A 22,847-nucleotide genomic window follows, 5' to 3' on the forward strand; every position below is an offset into this window, starting at 1 on the left:
GAATCAGAAGAACCGTTTGGAATGACGAAAGTATGACAAATTCGTAGATAATTTGTATTTTTCCTAACTATACAAACCTTAGCTATTTTCATAAGGTAATTACTTCGGCGTAGCTGAATGACGAGTCATAAGAATTCTAACGAGGGTTTACTACCCCAACGCTAGTTAGCTTGCTACCCCTCCCCCCTCACACACACAGTGAGTGCTTCACTTTGCTTAGAGGTAGGACTTATCCCGGGGGACAGGGCTGGCAGGCAAATATGTGTAAATAGCTAAGGTTTGTATAGTTAGGAAAAATACAAATTATATACAAATTTGTCATTTGTTTCATAACTGAAATATAAACCACGCTATTTACATAGGGTGACTCAACCCTTAGGAAGGGTGGTAAGTCCCTGCCATACTGGCTTTGGCTTGCCCGGGGACTCCATATTAGAGTGTTTACGTACTCAGACAATAGGGAGTCCCTGCTCCTCGCTAGCAGCTGTGAAACTGCTGCTGCCTACGTAAGGTGTGTGCGAAGGTGAAAAGTGACTCGTCCTAGGAAGTTGACCTGGAGTTCTTCAGATGGAAATCTAGGCTAGGACTCTCCCAATACCACCTCGTCAGGGTATGGGGACATGACAGTATTACACTTAATACTAGGAACACAAGGAAGCATGGTTTACCTGCAGTGGTTCGAGGTCAGCTGTGCAGAGAACCCAAGATGCTGCTTTCTCCAAGGGAGGAGAGGATGAAGAAAAGAATGAGGGCCAGACATACCTTTTCATTCGCGCAGACTAAAACCGGGTAACAATGCCCTCAACCTTTTGCTACTTGTCCATTAAGGAGCCTGAGGTTTAGACCAGCTGTTGTGCAGCCACCACAGGGCCGATAGAGAATGTATCGAGCCTCCTGTGTGTCACGTCTTGCAGGTAGTGGGCTGTGAAGGTGGTCCGACGCTTCCACACCCCAGCTTGCAGGACCTGCGTCACTGAATGTTTCTCCTTGAAGGCCAGGGACGTAGCTATGCCCCTGACATCATGCGCTCTAGGGCGACGTGACGGAGAGGGGTCAGGATTCAAGGCTAGGTGTATTACCTTGCGAATCTAGGCTGAGATGGTATTCCTGGTGACCCTTCTCTTCGTTTTCCCAGTGATCACGAACAGGGCTTGAACCTGGGGACGAACTGCAGCCGTTCTTTTAAGATACAACCGCAGACTCCTTACTGGGCAAAGTAGATGGTCTGGGTCATCTGTTACAGAACGGAGACTCGAAACCTGGAAAGAGTCGAACCGAGGGTCCGGCACTCCCGGATTCTGAGTCTTGGCAACAAACTCAGGGACGAACCTGAACGTTACCTCCCCCCATCCCCTTGAATGGGCGATGTCGTATGAGAGACCATGTAGTTCGCTGACTCGCTTGGCCGAGGCCAAAGCTAGCAGGAACACCGTCTTCCAAGTAAGGTGGCGATCTGAAGCCTGGCGTAGTGGTTCGTAAGGAGGTCTCTTTAGAGACCTGAGAACTCGAACGACGTTCCAAGGAGGAGGTCTCACTTCCGACTGAGGGCAGGTAAGTTCATAGCTTCGTATGAGAAGAGAAAGTTCCAGCGACGAAGAAATGTCCATTCCTTTGAGCCTGAAGGCAAGACTTAAGGCTGAGCGATAGCCTTTCACTGCTGAGACTGAGAGGCGCATTTCCTCCTGCAAATACACGAGGAACTTCGCTTTTGCTGGAATAGTGGCATCGAGTGGAGAGATACCCCTTCCACGACACCAACCACAGAAAACTCGCCACTTCGCCTGGTAGACCCCTGAGGATGACTTGCGCAGGTGTCCAGACATCCTGTTCGCAACTTGTTGCGAAAATCCTCTCTCTTTGAGGAGATGCTGGATAGTCTCCAGGCATGAAGTCGAAGCGAAGCTACGGCTTTGTGGAAGATGTTGGAATGTGGTTGTTTGAGTAGCACGTGACGTGGAGGGAGTTCTCTCGGAGGCTCCGTAAGGAGTTGCAGAAGGTCCGGAAACCACTCTGCGTGATGCCATACCGGAGCTATGAGGGTCATTGAAAGATTGACCGATATTCTGGTCTTGTTGAGTACTCTCCTCATTAGACAGAACGGGGAAAAGGCGTACACATCGATGTTGTCCCACCATTGTTGGAAGGCATCTTGCCAGAGAGCCTTGGGATCCGGGACTGGCGAGCAGTACAGCGGGAGCTTGTAGTTCAGCGCTGTAGCGAACAGATCCACAGTCGGGGAACCCCACAAAGTCAGGTCTTTGTTGGCTACTCGAGGATCCAAAGACCACTCGGTACTCACTACCTGCGTCGCTCTGCTCAGACTGTCGGCGAGCACATTCCTTTTGCCCGGAATGAAGCGAGCCGCTAGTGTGATCGAGTGGACTTCGGACCATCTCAGTATCTCTAATGCAAGATGGGATAGCTGTTCTGAAAAGGTACTTCCCTGCTTGTTAATATAAGCCACCACTGTGGTGTTGTCGCTCATCACTACCACAGAGTGGCCCGCCAGGACTTGGTGGAACTTCTGAAGTGCCAGGAACACGGCCTTCATTTCTAGCAGGTTTATGTGAAGGTACTGTATTTTTCTGATTCTGACCACAGGCCTGAGGTCCTGTGGTTCAGAACGTGGCCCCCCCCCCCCTTTCTTTGATGCGTCTGAAAACAACATCAAGTCTTGGGGGGAAGACGAGAAGATCCACTCCCTTTCGTAGGTTCTCGTCTGCCACCCACCACTGGAGGTCCGTCCGTTCCGGCTGTCCCATAGGGATCAGGGTGTCCGGGGAATCGTGTTCTTGATTCCACCGGGACTTGAGTCGCCACTGGAGAGATCTCATTCCGAGGCGACTGTTGGGAACCAGACGGGCCAGGGAGGAGAGATGGCCGAGGAGACGTAACCACGTTTGGGCTGGAAGTTCTTCTCGTGTGAGGAAAGGTCTCGCGACCTTCCTCAGCCTTGCTATCCTGTCGTCTGATGGGAAAGCTTTGTGGAGATTGGAGTCTATAACCATGCCTAGATATACCAGTCTCTGAGAGGGCTGCAGAGAGGAGTTCTCGAGGTTTACCATGATCCCTAGGTCTTGGCAAAGCTTGAGAAGCTTGTCTCGGTGGCGAAGAAGGGTTGCCTTCGAGTCTGCCAGGATCAGCCAGTCGTCCAGTTAACGGAGGAGACGGATGCCGATTCTGTGAGCCCATGATGAAATCAGGGTGAACACCTTGGTGAACACTTGAGGTGCTGTCGAGAGACCGAAGCACAGCACCTTGAACTGGTAGATCTTGTTGTCTAGGCAAAATCTTAAGTACTTCCTTGAAGATGGGTGGACTGGGATCTGGAAGTACGTGTCCTTCAGGTCCAGTGTACACATGAAGTCTTGTGGTCTTACTGCAAGCCTGACCATGTCTGCCGTCTCCATACTGAATGGAGTCTGTTTGACAAACCCGTTCAGTGTCGAGAGGTCGATGACTGGTCTCCAGCCTCCAGACGCCTTTCTCACAAGAAAGTGTCGACTGTAGAAGCCTGGGGACCCGTCCACAACCTCTTGGAGAGCGTCCTTCTTCAACATAGTCTGGACTTCTGCCCGGAGGGCCTGTCCCTTTACCGATCCCATGGTAAGGGAGCTCAATGACACTGGATTCGCTGTCAGGGGAGGTAGACATGAGATGAACGGGACGCGATAACCCTGACCGATTACGGAAATCGTCCAGGTATCTGCCCCGAGTTGCTGCCACCTTGTCGCGCAACTTTGTAGGCATCCCCCCACTGGTGGACATGCAGGGGGACTGCCAATCCTAGCGTTTACGGCCTCGGCCGTTCCCTCTAGGATTTTTACCTCCTCCCCTGGAGGACTTCTTGCCCCTTCTGCCCTTGGCAGGAAAGGGCTTAGACACCTTCTGCTTCGCCGTCGTTGTCTCCGTAGTGTCCTTAGCTGGACGGGGCTGCTGGAGGTTTGTAATGCCTCGATGTCAGGGCCTTGCGAATGAGGGAGTCCTGATTGGACTTCCTACACCTCTCAGCGGCTAGCTCCACGTCCTTTGGCTCAAACAAGCTCTTACCGAGAACGGAAGAGTGTCTAAGCCTGCTAACATCAGAACAGGGGACCTTCTGGTGAAACCTCTCAGCCACTGCGTCCCGACGCTTGAGAATCGTGTTGGCCCACAAGCTCGAGACTTGGTGGGCCAGAAACTCAATGGTACGCGTGCCTGAGAGTAAGAATGTCTCCAGTGCCTTCCTGGTACTTTCTTTGGACAGATCCTCAGAACGTACCAGGATGCCCAGAGATCCCAGCCAGATGTCCAGCCACGAAGTTGCCTGCATGGCACACTTCGCAACCTTCTCCTGGCTTAGGATCTCAGTTGCAGAATAGGACACTTGCCGGTTGGAGAGTCTCTCAAGAGGGACTCCCCCAGTGAGTTCTTCCACAGAATGGTGTACTGGAAGACCCAAACAAGTCTCCTCTAGGATTTCAAAGTACCTCCTCTGATGTACTCGAGGAGGAGGGGGGAGCTTGTTACCGGCGCTGGATCTATTGGAGGAGGCAAGCTCAGAGAGCTGGCCCTCAACCTTGTCTCTGGCACTCTTCATCCCCTGTGACCAGGGCAAAGCTGCACTGGCCCTAGAGAGTTTCTGGGTGCCGTAGATTCGGTCCAGGACCGTATCCTTTCCCTCACGAGGAGGAATCTCTGGGTCTGGAATCCCATTGAGGTTCCTCATGAGGGTCAGGACTTGCCAGAATGCATGGTCTGACTCCTGGTGCTCTCCTCCTGACGGACTGGCAGTGAAGTCTCCCGTCACCAGAGGCTCTTCCTGGGGCATCTCCCGTCACCAGAGGCTCTTCCTGGGGCGTCTCCCGTCACCAGAGGCTCTTCATGGGGAGACTCGCTGACGTTCTCCAAAGGTCTATCTGGTTCCTGTCTGGTCCTTGCGGAAGACTTGGGAACAGTCTTCGAGTCCTTCAGTTCCCTCCTAGGAGGGATATAGGACTCCAGCAATGGTGGATGCAAGACTTTCCCCACCTCTGTACGAGAAGACTTCTCAGGAAGAGGCAGAGTTTCCCCCATTGGTGCGATTGGGGAACGGACCGGATCTTCCGACTCTCCTGAGGATGGGTAATACTCATCCGCAGGGGAGGGAGAGAAAGTCTGAGGGGGGGTAGGAGCCTTACGTAAGGACTTGCGAGGAGACAGGATAGTCCTTGGAGAAGTTACCACGGAAGGGACTCCTCTCTTCCTCTTCAGGGGGGCGTAAGCTGCCACTGATTTGTGACCCAAGTCAGAAAGCACAGGCTTCATCGCCTGCATAAGCGCTCTGACAATGGTGCCAAACCAGGGATGCTGCCCAACAGTCGCGCTGTCAGATACTCCCTCTGGAGGAAAGGGGATCGTTCGATCCCTTGGAGGAGTCGACACACGAGGGTTCGCCTGTTGAGAATCTGCAATGGAAGAAAAAGAAGAGTCCTTAGACCTGTCCGGAAACCTCCCCTCCTCCGGCGAGCGCGCTGTTCTGCGCTTGCGGGGAGGGGAACGCGATGATGACCTGTCCGCCTGTACCCGTTGTAACTCGAGCGTGATCGTGTTGGCGATCGGGGCGCCGATCACGCTGGTGATCGCGTGATGAGCCCTGTTCTGGGTCGCGCGTGAAGGAATCGTACGCAGCAGGATATTCGCGCACGCGCGTGAGCGGGTCGTGGGCGTGCGAGGCTGAGGGCGCGAGTAGGAGATGGCGAGGGCGTGTGGCGCACAGGAGCTGGCTTACAAGGCGGGGTTGAAGGCTGGATGTGGGGGCGCGCAGTAGATTGATGTGCTACTGATGGGCGCGAGTGCGCAGCAGTATGCTGGCCCGTGTCTGTCACGACAGGGCGTGGGCGTGATTGCGCAGCCTGATGTGCTACTGATTGGCGCGAGTGCGCAGCAGTATGCTGGCGCGTGTGTCACGACAGGGCGTGGGCGTGATTGCGCAGCCTGGTGATAGCGCGAGGGCGAGTTTGCGCGCTGGCACGCAGGCGAGGGGTGCGCAGGTTGCACAGTTGCCTTAGGCGATCGCGAGATAGCCGGGCGAACAGGATGCACAGGTGCCTTGGGCGATCGTGAGATAGCAGGGCGCGCATCAGGATGTGGGCGCACAGGTGTGCGCTGTTGCGATGGGCGCGCAGCAGGAACTGAACTCGTGGGTGTGCGCTGTTGGGTTGGGCGCGCATCGCTCGCAACTGGAACTGGGCGCGCAGCTGGAACCTCGCGTGACACTGGAACATTGCGCGCACTTGGTATATTGCGTGCAGTTAGAAGAGTGTCCAGGGGAACCCGTGAGCGCCCGTGCGCTAGCTTAGGAACCTCCTGGACTGCGTGCTGAGATGTAGAAGCGCGCTGGTGCGTTGGCGAGCGAGTGCGCGCTATGACAGGAACTGCGCGTGGGGGTCTAGAGGCACCTGCGAGCTAACTTAGGTGCCTCTTGGACAGTGTGTTGATCAGGAACTGCCGGGCGCTTGTGCGCAGGCGAGCGCGTGTGCACAGGTGGGCGCACTAACTCAGGAACTGCTGATGGGCGCAGGCGCGCTAACTCAGGAACTGCTGATGGGCGCGGGCGCGCTAACTCAGGAACTGCTGATGGGCGCGGGCGCGCTAACTCAGGAACTGCTGATGGGCGCGGGCGCGCTAACTCAGGAACTGCTGATGGGTGCGGGCGCGCTGAAGGTTGTGGGCGTGCAGGGGAACCCTAGCGCGTAACTGAAACATTTGCGCGCACGCACGCAGGTGAGCGCAGTGGCGCTAAATCAGGATCAGCAGCAACAGCAGAAGGGCGGCAGGTATAACTTGGCGCGCAAGGGTTTGATGCGCAGCTTTGAGATAGTTACCCTTTTGCCCCGAAGGGACCGGTGCCTGCGCAATGACAGGATTAGACGGCACGTAAAGCGCATCATCCTTGAAGGGTGACGGCAGGTCAGCATGTCTGGAGGGTGACTGGATACAGAGTCCCGAAGGACGACCATCCTCCGACGGGGATCGCGAACGATCTCTGGAGAGGTCTAAGATGGTAGCTGGCAGGAACGGTGAACGGCGAGTTGTCTCCTCCGCAGAGGACTGCGGGGATGACGAGCCGAAGAGGCGCCTCCTAACTCCCTTGTGAGGAGAAGGACGGCCTCTACGGCGAAGGGGAGGACGAGCCTTCCGCCTTATACGCCCACGAGGGGCCGTTGGATCAGCACACCGACCTTCGTAGGGCCTCCGCAGAGGAGTCTCTGTTAGTGAACTCCCCCGAGGGGGAGAAACACTTGCAGGAGAGACCGTAGGACTTGGTTCCTCCTTGAAGGATGTTCAGAGGGGGAAACTAAGCCTTCAGCTATCTCTGCTACCGCAACAGGCACGGGTGTTTGAACAGAAACACTCGATGCCTCCGTCACAACAACGTCGACCACAGACAGAGGATCTATCCCTGCTGTTGTCGGCGATTGTTTGACAGCTGCACCAAGTTTGATCATATCAAACAGGGCTTCCCTGGAGGGCGAACCCTGAAGCCCCAAGGTAGCCCAAAGCTGCAATAAATCAGAATTATTTACAGGTAAATGAGAAACTATATTCTCCTCCGGGGGAGGAGGGGCAGCTGCCTCACTATGGGAGGCAACTACCTCTCTCGCACCCCGGGATCGGTGAACAGAAACACGTCTATGCTACCACTCACCGACCTCCCGGGAGAAGCCGATCGAGTGGGAGCTTCGGAGGAAGAAAGGGCTACGGAAGAAGAAGCCTTGGAACTTTCTCTCTTCAGAGAAACCTCTGAAGGAGAAATATCCCTCTTAGCCTTCTTCTTGCGCCGCCGGGCAAACCTCTCCGACTGGGAGGTAGACCACTCCCTACACTCAATACATATGTTAGACCTATCACACCGTTGGCCCCTACATTGAGGACATAAGGAGTGAGAATCGGTATCCATGGCCGACATAAAGGTACCACAAGGGCGGCCGGGTTGTCCAGGCCACGTACGCATATTAAAAGAATAGAGGCCAACTTCAAACACACACTGAAAGAAAAAGCAGAACAGATTATGGCAGTCAAAACGAAGGAGCGCGCACACGTCTGTCGTCTCTCTGAGCCAAAAGCAAAGAACACTCACTGTGTGTGTGAGGGGGGAGGGGTAGCAAGCTACCCCTCCCTACCCCCCGCTAACTAGCGGTGGGGTAGTAAACCCTCGTTAAAATTCTTATGGCTCGTCATTCAGCTACGCCGAAGTAATTACCTTATGTAAATAGTGTGGTTTGTATTTGTTACGGAACAATTATTTGTTTATCTTCACAGTGTCACAATGAGAAGATCTCATATGTTCGTATGCTCCCCGTCTACTTAATTCCTCCCCATTGCATAATGTGACAATTTTCACCTAAATTCTCCAATAGCTCCACCCACTGGGATCATTGCTCTATTGTAAATGTGGTAATATTGCTAAATGCATTACTATTGGCTATTACATTTGGATCATGATTAGTCTGTCCATGACTTGTTTAAGCAAGCATCACATTTCTTAATGCTTTTCCCTCCAGTTTCTATGATTTTTACTTCAAATTGGCTATTCAGAATCCAGATACAGTCATATTTTAATCACACTATTGGCCAGTCAAATCAGCTGTATTTCCCCCCGAAGCCAGCACTTCTTGCAACAGAAATGAAACTTGTTTGGAGTTGTTCAGTAGGATACCCTTATTGATATAATAAAAGGCCCACAAAATTTCCTGAAATTTGTTAAACAATGTACTTCTGCAATTAATTTAAAATAAAAAATTCTTAGATCAGTAACAGTGACCTACTGGGAAAGGTGTGAGTATATACTCCACATGCAGCCATTAGATGTGTAACTAATAAAGATGAAAGTTTGAAATTTCTACATAATCATGTAATACTTCTGTCTGAAATAAGGGGTTAAAATATGATACTTTAATTACTAGCAAAACTGAAATTCGCTATAAGAAATGGACGAGTGCTGGCTAGTTTAAATGGTATTTTACTTTTATATGTTTAATGGGGGCTGGAGCATAAGAACTTGCGTATCTGTCGATTAAAATGTGAAGCAAGTCCTTTGTTTTCATTTGGGAGACTAATGGCCAGTTATTGCAAGTGTTGCTTGCACTCGCTTTGGCAAGCTTTTCTGTCTTTTGTATGACACTCATTACCTGGCCTGCTTTAACCAATTACGAGCTTCCAAATATTTATGCACAAATACCCCTATGTTATTTAACAGCCATTTTTTTTCCACCCTTCCCTTCAGTTTAAGCTCAACTATCATCACCTAAAAGAATCTCTAAGAGGGAACTTAAGGGCAGTACAATCTATTTTGAAATTTAGTGTACTGTAATTTTATTTCTCTGCAATTGATTATGATGGAAACAATCTACGTTCAGTATATAGCTATTATTACTCATGTGAACGTAAAAAATAACCCCGAAATAATGACCTACGGGTATCGTGAGCGCAGCTCAACATATACCGCTTGCCAGAACATGGATGCAGTGAATTAAGTTTATTTGCGAGCGAAGCAAGCCACGGCAAGAGCAAAAACCATTTGAAGGATGTTTAGCGAATCATAGATAATTATGCTACCATACATTTTTCCAACTGGTTGTGTTTATTTTGCATTTCTGACCATTATTATTGATGCAAATCACTTTTTTTTTTTTTTTTTTTTGGTATTTCCCAACCCAGAAACCCGAGTTTCCCCACTGGTGTCCCCCATAATTGTCTTTATAAAAGGGGGTCCAAAAACTCACGAACGGGTGGTTTGCCCCAATAATCAGTCATAAATGCATAAAACACAAGACATCGAGCAGGAAAAATATATTGTTCATGTATTTGGCTATAAATTAAAGTATCATATGTTTACCAAATAGTGTCCAAAGTGTTCCAAGCCATGCACTTTACGAATTTTAGGTAAGGATCAACATTACTGGCAGTGTCACAGTACTGTAGCTGGTATCCAGATAAAGTCACAAAGACCAAACAAGGCTAATCTTGTGGATAAGTGCTATTTTGAACCTAACCTGTCACCCCTCCATTTACACCAGATTCAGATTACTCTGACTCTTGACTATGTCTCAGCCTAGGCTAACAAAACAGCTGTGCAAGGGGGGGGGGGGGATTTGCAAGTGGTTAACCCCACAATAGGTAAGGATACGGCTTCTAGATTAGGTTAAGTGGGAAAGTTCAGGTTAGCTGGTGTTTGTTAGTTTCCCTTTAAAAATCAAACCATGTTAAAGATTGAAAGGTTTGTATTTTAACGAACCCGGAACTCTAGAGAGAATGGTGTTCAAGAGATAACTTTAGCAATCAATCCGTAAGTGTTGTTTTGGACCTTTTTTTTGGGGGGGGGCATAAATTTTTTTTTTCCTTTTAGTTTTCTTGTTTTCAGCCGTTTTTTTTTTTGTAATCTATTAAGTTTCCATTTAATCCCACCCAAAACTGTGATTCCCACATGGGGGTCCCCCCATTACTGTTAGGAGTTGTGTTGGGTGGTGGCAATTAGAAAAAAAAAAAAAAAAAAAAAAAAAAACTTTTGCATGTAACAACTGCTAGGTGGGAGACTACTGAAATTTACCGCCAAAAACTGAAAATAGTCAGGTTTTGGCCATTGACAAAAACGGCTTCGTTTCAACCCTGACCAACTTACAGTCATATAGAGAAGAAATCAACGTAATTTGAAACTTTCAAATACGTCTGGAAATCATTTAATATTTCTCCAAGTTTATAAGAGAAGGTATTTGTGTACATTTTTACCAAAAGAATATCTGTGCTCAATCCTTCCTTAGCATATCATTCCTGGCTTGGGGTGTAAGTATGATAGCCTTTACCCTGTATATATGATGACAGCTTACTAAGAATAGGCAAGGACAAGACTTGTAGGTCAGGTTAGTGGGGAGTAGGAAGTCTAGGTTAGTTGTCCATTTTTTATGCATGCGGGAGGAACTGGCCGCTGATATACAAAGGCTCCCTTGGCTTCGCTAAACAAGAATTTAAAGTAAACACCCTAACCTATGGTATATACTCTGAATGGCCTGGGAATAAAAACCTCGACAATTAACTTAGCCTAGCATACGCACATTTTTTATCATAGCAAACCCAGGCACGTCTATAATTCACATTGATTCTGTGAATGGATATTTCAGAACATGTATAAGGTTTTGCAAGCAATTCCCAGGGAAAGGATTATTTAGCATGTTCTGTTTCGCTTAGTAACCAACGTAGTACAGTATAAAATCGAATGCTATCACGAATATCCATTAGCTTACAGCTTTTCACCGACACTCATACTTACCAAATTACTAAAATTCTTCGTAAAATCTTGGTTAGTACACTGTACACAAACACTTTTCAAAATTTCAAGAAAACAATCCTCTTCAAGAGCTAAATTTCTTCCATCTGACGTTTAAGTAAACTTATGTGTTCGAAGACGATTACGGAGATTGGAAACTACTACCATAATAAGGTAACAATCATCTAGTGGCGCCATCTATTGATGCTTAGAATAACTTTAAAATGCCCTTGCGCTACGTGATCTCTACAGATGTATTTTTTTTTTTTCAATTATACGTCTTTTCACAGCAGACTGGTAAAGCCTTACATATGTATGAATTGTAATACAGAATATAGATAAAACTCACTTAGATGATTTTTTTTTAATGTCCTTTTGTCAGATTTTTCAGCTGATGAATATTGCAAATGGATCATCGATATAGTGTATTAGGTAAAATATTCAACACTAAAGATAATAGGATTGTAATATACAGTATACACAAAGTTAAACGCAAATATAGTTTTATTATTAACTTTACAAATGAAAATTTATAAAATGCTAAGGAGTGAGGAGTAAATGGTACACAAGATGCACTTTGTATGGGATATCACAAATTATATAAATGAATTAGATTGCATGATAGCAATCGCTGTGGAGAAATCCAAGGTAAGATGTTTACCATAATTAGTTTAAATGAAAAACACAAAGCAATATTACTGGTACAATTATAGTTTAAGCCTTCACAGAACTGTAGCTTCCTGCACCTAGTCACAAAACAATAGCAGAGTCGGATCAGTCAAAGAGATGTAGATTATAGTAAGTCTCAGGACAAATTTCTAACAATTCAGTAACCCTATCCAAAACTCATTCCTACATATGCTTCATTTATCATACACAATTTTGCTCTCTCGAGAAATGTCATTTTATAAGTTTTCTATACATTCCAAAACGTAGGCTATTAAAACTAACTTTAAGTTTTCAGAAAGTATCAAAAGAACCAATGTTTCTGAGTTTGAAGTATAATCCAGCAAGGTAACTTGTTCACATTCTTTTTCATTATTAAGTTTTGCAGAGATTTTTACTGACCCCAACCTTTAATCATATCTTATTACATAGCTGAATTATTCAATAAACCAGCTCTTCCTGTTTCATTTTTTATTTGCATTAACCTTCTAGAAGTCTTGGGGGCTACAAAATGTTGGACTCTCGTCACTCGAGAATTTATATTATCTTTCCCTGTCACCAAGTCACCTAATAATCAACATTCCCTATAAAAAAAACATAACTACAACATACACCTGTGATTTTTACGCATACACCCTTTCATGTGTACCTGTATAAAGTTATACAAGAAAATAAACTCCCGAGAGCGAATAGGACAACAGTTATGATGGCCGTACTTGTCGAAACCACTCCTTACAATCTGAAATAATAATAAAAAAAAAATAAATTCAAGGAATATGAATATTTTCTATATAATCAATTAAATATAAATTATCAAACGATATGTTACCATAGAATATATATTCAAAAGGGATATGGGTTTTGGATTTTGGATTTTCAAATAATTAGTTATATTACAAAACTACTCGTACCATTGAGATAGCCTAAGTGGTGTAAAGTGAATTTCATGATTTAACATATTGTGATAAAAGCTTCGAAAAAGGTGGCTCTAAGTAGAACTTATACATCGTTTACCAAGGAAAATATTGTTTAAGTACAATCACAATCATCTGTATGGTATGGCAGATTAAAAGTGTAGAATTTAAAGCATTATAATTTACATTAGAAAAGGGACTAATCAGCTTGATCTTAAAATGCCTCGTAACATGAAAAGTTATCAACAGCCTCACATCTAAACTCTTGGTCGGTATGTCATAGCGGCCACGTAAATATTCAATCTGTTTGTTATAAAACAATTCATATTTGAGAATAGATAAATGAGAAATACCTTGTTTAAGAAGAAAATAAAGACTTTCTTGTTCTATAAGTGCTTCGATAATGTGGATTTGACAATAAACACCAGTTAAGCAGTGTGGTATGCAAAATACCCAAGAATGTATATGATAAACTGAACGCGTAGGCCCTGTAGAGTAGAGTCAATACAGATATACAGATATCTGTATTGACTCTGCTGTAGAGTAGGGTTCCCCTGCGTGATAGGACCAGGAAAACAGCTCTTAAAGTAAATTTATGAGACTAAGTGCAAAATGAAACTACGCTAAGCAGTCAACCAAATTAACAAAACAACGTCTACCAGAACACAGTATTTTATATACATACTCTACAGTGTCAATTCTAATCTGTCAAATATCGATGAAGAGGTAACACAATATCCCTAATTATGAGAATGATTTCATTCTTGTTAAATATAACACATTTTGGCTACATAAAAAAAAAACTTTTGAAGTGCCCCGGTGTTAAGATTAATGTTGTCTTTAACATTAATGAGAACAATTGTCATCAAGCCCCAAATATATATATATATATATATATATATATATATGTATGTATGTATGTATGTATGTATGTATGTATGTATGTATATATATGTATGTATGTATGTATATATACATAATATATATATATATATATATATAAAACGAGGACACATTTTTTAGCTATTCCACCAATTAAATATTAACCTTGTAACGTGATTAAAGTTTGTAATTACAGTACTTATAATTAACGCTTATTGTCAGCAAAAGTGAATTGTTATTTAAGGACATTTTGATCTCAAAAATTTTCAAGTTGATGAAAACATTTTTTACAGTTATCACAAATGATAGTACTTCTCATTCAGTGAAGGGAATAAAATTTTTCAGTTTTCTGTATACATTAAAAAAATAAAAATCCGTGTGACAGGCATTGATGACTAGTTCTAAAGGGTCGCGTTATTCATCTAATGGTTCTCATTGGATGGGTCTTTATCTTCGTTCCTGTAAGACTCAAAAGGACTCAAGAGCTATACAGTATTCTGATTGATTGATTGATTTGAGGTGTATTCTGACTGGCTATAATGAATTAAGGATGGAAAGGGGAGGGGGTTAGCAAGAGGAAACAAATGAATTGATAGTAAGGGTATTGTTACAGTTAATAAGAGCACCTTAAAGGAATATCTTTCTTTCACGCTTGGCAACAAAGAACGAATGGTAGTTGTCTTTTCTACTAACTATTTCGACTATAATGTTAAGGGCCTGAGGCCATGACACTAGAAATAAATCAACGTTTCTTTATCATAGGTTCAAGGGAATTATTTTTGCACTTAGGGCATGTTAGTGCCGTCAGTGTACTATATACGGTTCATTGTAGGCATAACATTTGTACTTTTTGTTTGTAGCGTCTCTTGGGCACTTAGCTTTAATAACCTTCTACTTTAATCCATTCTCGCTACATTGCTTCCATCTTGCAGTCAAACCTCTTACAACACTTACTTTTATAGCATAACTGAGAGGCATTCTCTCAGTTGTACCAGGGTGCTGAATGGCCTAACGGGCCCCAACAACAGGCTCTATAGACCAAATTAATAAATCCATGGTTAGAATTTAAAGAAAGAAAATACTGATAATCAGAAGCAAAGTGGCACTGTGGAAATTTTGATGACTAATAAGGTAAGCGATACTTCTATGGCACGTATCTATAAAAAAAGAAGGGTGTGCGTGTGTGTTTGTGTATGTGTATGTGTGTGTGTATGTGTGTGTGTATGAGTGTGTTTTAAATTTTGCATAAGCTATCAATCTACGTTCTACTAGGATATTACATTATGAAGGATAAAAGAAGAAATTCTTCAACTTAGGATATTTGGAAGGTACACACATTTATTATTTACAAGATTTAATCGAGTAAAGTAAAAAAGGTATTAGCTGGAGAAATTGTTGTATTATTCAGAATAATGTTATTTTCAGAGAAAACGGGGAAAGCAGTTTAGATGCACAGAGAGCTCTTGCATGAAAATCACAAACCGGGTGCGAATGATAGTAAACAATTGAACATGTAATAGTAATTATATTTATTGCCGCATTATAGCAGCAACTGTGCTTATTTCTCAGTATATGTTTAGAACTAATTCTGTGATGTATTCCGGTGAGGGGAAGTGTCAAGATAAATGATTAGATATTGGACATAATTTATCATAATAATGGAGTATGTGAAGTATAATCTCATGACTGTAGGTCGGATATATAATGGTGCTTGTGCAATGTCTGATCAGATTTTCTTTCATTATTCCGTTCAGTATTAACTAGCATTTTCCAGTCTATGAGTATTTTCAGGCATTTTTTTTTTCAGTATTTCTAGTATTTTATATGATGATGATGATGATGATGATTATTATTATTATTATTATTATTATTATTATTATTATTATTATTACTAGCTGAGCTAAAATCATATTTGGAAAAGCATGATGCTACAAGCCCAAGGGCTAATATGTTCATCCACAGTTCACTTGAATGGTAAAAATATATATTTTGGAACGTCCTAATCAAACAGACACACATAAACACGTAAATATGAGCGAAAAACCCTATTCTGTTAATTTGCAATAGAATTCATATACAGTCCATTATGAATATATCGATGATTATAGATTCAAATACCAAGAGAGATTTTTTTTATGAACACTGTCGTAAACTGTTTCAAGTTATAAATTATACATTAATTTATATTAATTCATGAACCTGATACATACTGAACCATTTGATGATTCTTTGATTAACCCTTTCTAAGTTCGATGATAAATAATAATTGTACAGTACTCTAAGCGTCATAAAATAATAATCAAGTGTGTTAATATCATCTCTCTCTCTCTCTCTCTCTCTCTCTCTCTCTCTCTCTCTCTCTCTCTCTCTCTCTCTTCATATGAGGGTTAAGATGGCTAGCGTACTACTCCAAGGTATTTATTCAATGGCTAAAGATTTTTTTCCAGGGGTTATTGCTCACCCTAATGCTTTGCCATTGTAATTTCGGTAAGAATTACTGAGATATACCGTTATACATACATAATCTCTATTAACTGTATAATAGAAAGCAATGACTGTCTGCGTGTAATGAATTCCACGATTACTTCCCACATCCAGTCCGGGTAAGCTAGTCCTGTCAATTTTAATGTTTCGGGTGCTATAATAAATGTAACTTAGTATTTCAGCAGTAGCCATACAATTATTACGCATCTTGAGAGAGAGAGAGAGAGAGAGAGAGAGAGAGAGAGAGAGAGAGAGAGAGAGAGAGAGAGAGAGAGAGAGAAAAATTTTAGAAATAGTATTAAGCAACCCAAGATTAAACTAAATTATTACATTCCCTTCTATTATCTATATCTTCAATTTATATTAAAGTAACTAAAGTTATGAAGTTTGGAGTTAATAAAATCCAATTTAAAATCTCATATGACGCCAAATGTCAAGCAATTTCATCGCAGTATTCTCTATTAAAATTCTTCACATTATCAAAAGTTGAAACCCTAGATAAAAGGTCTGTTCTACGACGTCATATATGGCAAGATTTCACGTAAATAATATACTATTTTCATCCGAAGTAAATGCCTCGACTATCTCAAATCATACAAGTAATTGGTTTTACTTTTACAGTAGAGTTAGTTAAGCAAATGTCTTTTTTTAATAAACAATAGTCAAGATTGGTGGTTTATATTCAATAGAGTAAATCAACTAGGGGATTTGTTGAATTTGACAACATTTTAACAAAACTACGAAAAAGGCATTTCAGTATATTGGGCCCTTTGCTATTACTTGCTTATACTAAAAACCCGCGCAATTGTCCTTATCTTCGTGCATTTCACAAAAGAACAAATACATACATTGGAGAAAGTGGCATCGACAGACACTTTCCCAGTGCAATAGCATAGTAGATAACTGGTCTTCAACCAACAATCCAAAATTCTCATAAAAGAAACTGACCAACTACTGAACAATCACTGAAAAACACAAGTAGACTATGCAGTACAAATATTACCAAACAAAGCACTGCGATACTTGGTCCTTGCAAAGTCTCTGATCGACTTGCCGAAATCAATGACTCTGAGAACAACAGTCGTAATACCATTCAAGTCCAGGTGACTTAGCCTAGCATGACACATTGTGGTGCTAAGTCTATTTATTAAAACTATTTTTTCCAGATTGAACATTTTCTCCAACCTACTTGTGATGTAGTGCATCTGTAACACCGACTTTGACATGTGGAAATGTATTTTTAACCTTCTTTTCGAACAACAGATTGTAAAGGAAAAGTGCACACCATTTCTCTACAAATCCCCAAGTGTATTTACGTTTGTTGCTTATTTGTATGGCCCTGTATTCGAACAAAAGAAACACCTCTTACGAACCCAATATTTCATAACATCTCATTTTTAACACCAACAAAAATATAAGAAAAAAAATCACAGATCAATAGAACTGAAAACAAAACATGATCATCATATAGGAGCCTTGTGTCACGAAAACGCAGTTACAAATGACGTCTAGAGTAAAACAATGCGTATTTTGTTTCGATTTATCAAAAGCTTAATACCACGTATCATTTTGCTGCTCCTTTTCGATTTTATCGGAGTTTCCATTGAACTGGGTCATGAAAGGGTTCTAAACCGCAACTATGATTAAAAAAGGAAATTGTTTACCTTATAGTATCTAAACTTATTTTTTCCAATATCAAATCATTCCATGATAAAATAGAAGATATAATATTATATTTGGTATTATAAAAGATTAGCAATTCTGATTATTAAATCTTGATAGAAAAAAGTTATCTATTAAAACAGCTTTAAATGGATGCTTATTAGCCTTAAGGATGGAATGTGTATCTATGTATACACTTCGTTAATAAATAAACAAACGTGTGTTTTCATTTATATTACATTACATCAAGAATCCAATAACAATTCTCTAAAAGAAACATTTTAATAGCCGAGGCAATAAGTTTTTATATCCGTGCGCCACTTTTGTATAAATGAAGTTTCACTTCTGTCGAGTTAAAAAAAAAAGTTACTTGATATAATGAATGTAACCTTCTGCCAAGAAGGAATGAGATAGTGGCGTTCATACTCACTTTTGCCTTGGGAGAATTACACGGCGGCACTATTTTAAAAGCTTACTTCCATTTCAGTAATCAGATCTCTATGACACGTGGCGTGCCATCTAACACACTTTCTCTTTGATACTCTGTGGTCTCGGCTTCAAGAGGGACGAGATAAGAGACGCGAAGTCAGCAATAGTCTTTTGGCCTTTTCCTTGTTGGCCATGATGATGTTCTTTTATTTAACATATGAGAGGTTAAACGTAATAGTGGAGCTCTCTCTCTCTCTCTCTCTCTCTCTCTCTCTCTCTCTCTCTCTCTCTCTCTCTCTCTCTATATATATATATATATATGTGTGTGTGTGTGAATATACATATATAAATAATATATATATAAATATATATACATATACATATATGTATATATGTATATATTTATTATATATATTACATATAAATAATATATATATACATATATGTGTATATATATGTATATACATATGTATATATATATATATATTATTTATTTATTTATGTATATGTATATATTATAATATATTATTTATATATACACATGTATATATATATATATATATATATATATATATATATATATATATATACATATATATATATATATATATAAACTTATGAAAGCATGTTGATTAAAAATCTTTCATATACACAATTAATTACTTTCCTAATTATACCATCTTTCTGATCAGCATAAAAGAGTAATAGAAAAAAATAGGCCCTGAAAAATCTCCATGATTTCAAAGAAGGCGAAAATGGTGCTTTGCTGGACCAGCTTAGAAGAAACCTATATATAGTAAAGTTTAAACGGGTGAATAGTGCGTGGTTTTTTTTTTTTTTTTTTTTTTTTTTTTTTATGCTGCATATGTTGGTAAACTTATGGCATTTGGAAATATGCATGACACCCATTTGAATATGCACCATTATTGTTAAGGGCTCTGTATTTTACTTAACAATGCAATGCACATACTGAAATCTAACTTTTACATCAACATAGAAAAATTACGAAAATAACAAGTAACGTAATTCGGATAAACATATGATAAGTTTCACAAACTGAATAAGAAATAAACAAAAGATGAAGATGAAAAATATAAAAAGACGGTAAATGTCATAGTTAAATGATCGTCAAAAACATCTCACCTCATCAAAAAACTTGACTTCATTCATATCGTATATACAATGCTAATGTTCGGGAATTAAACCCAGCAAACTCTATCCCCTTCTTTCCAATTTCAAGTCAGGGAAAGTTTCCCGAAACGTTTTTTTTCCTTGGCGGAGGAAATTATCAAGTATTCTAAATCGATTTGATAGCGTGCACTAAGGCCGAGAGCGGACCAGGGAAACGTTTTGAGAAACAACAACTGTCTGTTTTGAGAGTTGAATAAACAGGCACAAGGCGACACACGGAGGATTGGTATTAACGTTGTTCTTTCTCCTATCAAGTTTGTGTTTCTGGGGTTTTCTCTTCTCAATTTCGGCTCTTTCTTTTTCTTGGGAGGAAATACCAATTACCAGAGGAAACACAAACTTTCCAGCTGGGATAGCGTTTGTGTCAGTGGTAAGACTCTCTCTCTCTCTCTCTCTCTCTCTCTCTCTCTCTCTCTCTCTCTCTCTCTCTCTCTCTCTCTCTCTCTCTCTACAATGGCGTTTTTTTACGAGGAATTTCTATACAAAAATATATCTTACAGCTTATCAAAATATATTTATACGCTGATTTTACGAAATATTATTCTATCTAAATTATGTATATAGTTTTTCATGATTAAAAAGTACAATTTATAATCATAAAAAAGGTTTCATGTTATTGATAAAATAACATACGGAGCTAATCAAGACCGCGATAAGACATGACTTCAGAAGGCTTAAGGCAGAAAACAATGATAAATAACTTTATTCACCAATTTACTTGTGAAAAAGAAGTGTATTTACTATCCGAAGATCACACACATAATATATATATATATATATATATATATATATATATATATATATATATATATATATATATATATATGAGTATGTTTATAACAACAAATTGTAACTCCCAACAAAAATCCCTCTTACATTGTTTACGCTTGTTGAATCAAGGATGGAATCTGGTGCAGTAAAATGTCTGAAATACTCAATTGGTGGGTCTTCGGTCCTCACTAAAAAGGGCCATTCAAATTTAATTATTCTTCCTTAAAATGGTTTAATTTTCGTTAATGATTTCTTATTTCCTGAGATTTTTAAGGCTGATAACTTTTTTTCCCTCGATCGAGAAATTAATTCTCCAGTCGTAAAACATGCACCGTTTTCTTCAAGCAATTCAAAACTAAGCTTCCAATGTCTAAACGAACCCATATGGGGAAATTAAATTACTTGTCATGAGGAATCCAGAGTTTGAAATTTCTCTTCATCTCAAGTCTCCACAATATTATAAAGATTCTTTTCCATTATATTTACTTTTATCTACAGCTATATTTCCCCGGAGATAAATCTCCCATTTGTTAAATTCCCTTGATCGTATTAAGGACTGATGAAAATAGACACTTTTTCTTTAAGATTAAACTGATGCTTCAGGGATCTTTTTTCCTATTGCAGGAAACTCATATTCTACATCATTCGTTTACCTCAAGGGCACGACCGAAATCCTATTACATTGTATAGTAAAAGCGTAGGAGCCCAAGGGTCCTGATATGCTAATCGTCGTTCATCTTTATAAAGTTTAAATATTAATTGTGTTCCTAAATGTTATAACCCCATGTTCTATCGTAGACAGATACATTTATATATGATGTAAACAATTTTACAATAGCTAACATACCTCACCAACTTAGATACTTTTACTTTTCCCATTTTATCTCCAACCAGCAGTTCATACTACTTTCTCACCAACAGATTAAGACTATCTTTACAATATACAACACAATGCGTCGCAATATTCCTTGTTGGCTGTGTAGAACATATTATTGGATACGCCAAAAGACTATTGAATAAATTAACCAAGTATGCAAATGAGAGATGCTTGTTTATTTATGAAATATTTATTTTAATGTTACTGTTCTTAAAATATTTAATTTTTCCTTGTTTCCTTTCCTCAGTGTGGTATTTTCCTTGTTGTGGTCTCTGGCCATATAACATCCTGCTTTTCCAACTAAGTTTGTAGCTTAGAAAGTAATGCAAATAATAATAATACTCTAACAAACGTAAAGGATATTGAACACCTTACACGTGTATCACACCATAATGACTAAGCATTCAACATGCAAACCTTATACCTTTATTTGCCTCAAACTTTAACTTATAACCAATCAATCAATCAATTAAACTTTAACCGGCAGATTACTTTTGGATTGCTAATGCTTTAACATTGTCCTCCAAATAATGCCAACTGGCTTAACAGCATACAGGGTTTATGCCTTTTTTGCCGAATCTATGATATCATGGTTCATTTGTTTATGAGGTTGTAAACTCGGTTATTGAGCCACAAGTCCTCATCTTGTTAAAATGTTTCCTCCTTTCAACTCGTATCTGCACTACTAATTTCAACGCATAATCAACCATTGAAAATACTTTGTCTTGCGAAGCCACGACGGGGATGAAGCGATACTTGAAATGATTGAGATGAAGTCTTTGAAAAGTAAATGTTGGGTGTAAAATATGACTTGATATAGCAGGTTATGTGGATAGGTAAAAATTGTAAATAGGTTAGCATAAGTAAAAAGATGGATGAAAGCATTCAGGGATGACTCCTTCATGTGGAAAGAACGGATGTCAGTAGCTTTGTGAAGAGTAACAAGTTTGTGCTGAATAGTATGAAGAGAATAATACGTCAAAATGATTGTCAACTGTTTTTTTCTAGATTGCCCTATACTATGATCTGGAACGGACCCTTGGAAAATTGGCCTTCGTTCAGAATAAAGTAGATTTTAATATGGAAGTTTCCAGGGACCTTAGAGCAGCAACCTTGGTCCCTCTTTGAACCCAATAAGTATTTATATTTTCTTTCTTATACAGATCAGGACTTCCAAGAGTAGTTGGAAAAATGGGGTGAAGAACTAGAAAGGAAGGGTCTAAATATCTAGGAAGCGCTAAAGTGCTTACAAGATGGATATAAATTGAAGTGTATAAATAAGGGGGTCCCATGCACAGTTGATGAGCAGCTGATCCAGCTATCATTTTGTATATTATACAGCCTGCTTATTAAAGGATCTCGTACCGAAATATTAAGAGTATTGAAAAAACACCGTGATACACAAAGTATTGAAGGGCTCAACCCTCAAATAAAACGATTTATCAAAATTGTCTATATTTTACTAAAAGAAGACAGACTTAAAATATGAGAAATTCCCAATGCCAACTCATATGAAAGCCAGTAAAACCTTAATAAAAAACTAAAATACACACAGACGCTATAAAAACTTAAAAATATCTTTAGAATAGGACAACCGTTGTTTTTCGGTCTTTACAAAACACCTTCTCAGAGAACTGGATGGTTCGCCAATTTGAGCTATTAGTACCTCAAGAAATTGCCCGAAACT

The 22,847-nt window shown here is 40.8% G+C and overlaps 2 long non-coding RNA genes across 2 annotated transcripts in view; both read right to left on the bottom strand.

Annotated features, from left to right (window-relative positions):
• Nucleotides 1-11,424, bottom strand: part of LOC137631999 (uncharacterized) — a 36,871-nt gene extending 25,447 nt beyond the window's left edge. The window contains exon 1 of the long non-coding RNA XR_011041984.1: nucleotides 11,288-11,424. This is a non-coding gene — a long non-coding RNA (uncharacterized lncRNA). The remainder of the gene's footprint in view (nucleotides 1-11,287) is intronic.
• Nucleotides 11,425-11,770: 346 nt separating this feature from the next.
• LOC137632000 (uncharacterized) overlaps nucleotides 11,771-22,847 on the bottom strand; it is a 119,557-nt gene continuing 108,480 nt past the window's right edge. Inside the window, exon 3 of the long non-coding RNA XR_011041985.1 lies at nucleotides 11,771-12,689. This is a non-coding gene — a long non-coding RNA (uncharacterized lncRNA). The remainder of the gene's footprint in view (nucleotides 12,690-22,847) is intronic.

Source organism: Palaemon carinicauda, chromosome 40, assembly GCF_036898095.1.
Source record: "Palaemon carinicauda isolate YSFRI2023 chromosome 40, ASM3689809v2, whole genome shotgun sequence".
Classification (NCBI taxonomy): Eukaryota; Metazoa; Arthropoda; class Malacostraca; order Decapoda; family Palaemonidae; genus Palaemon; species Palaemon carinicauda.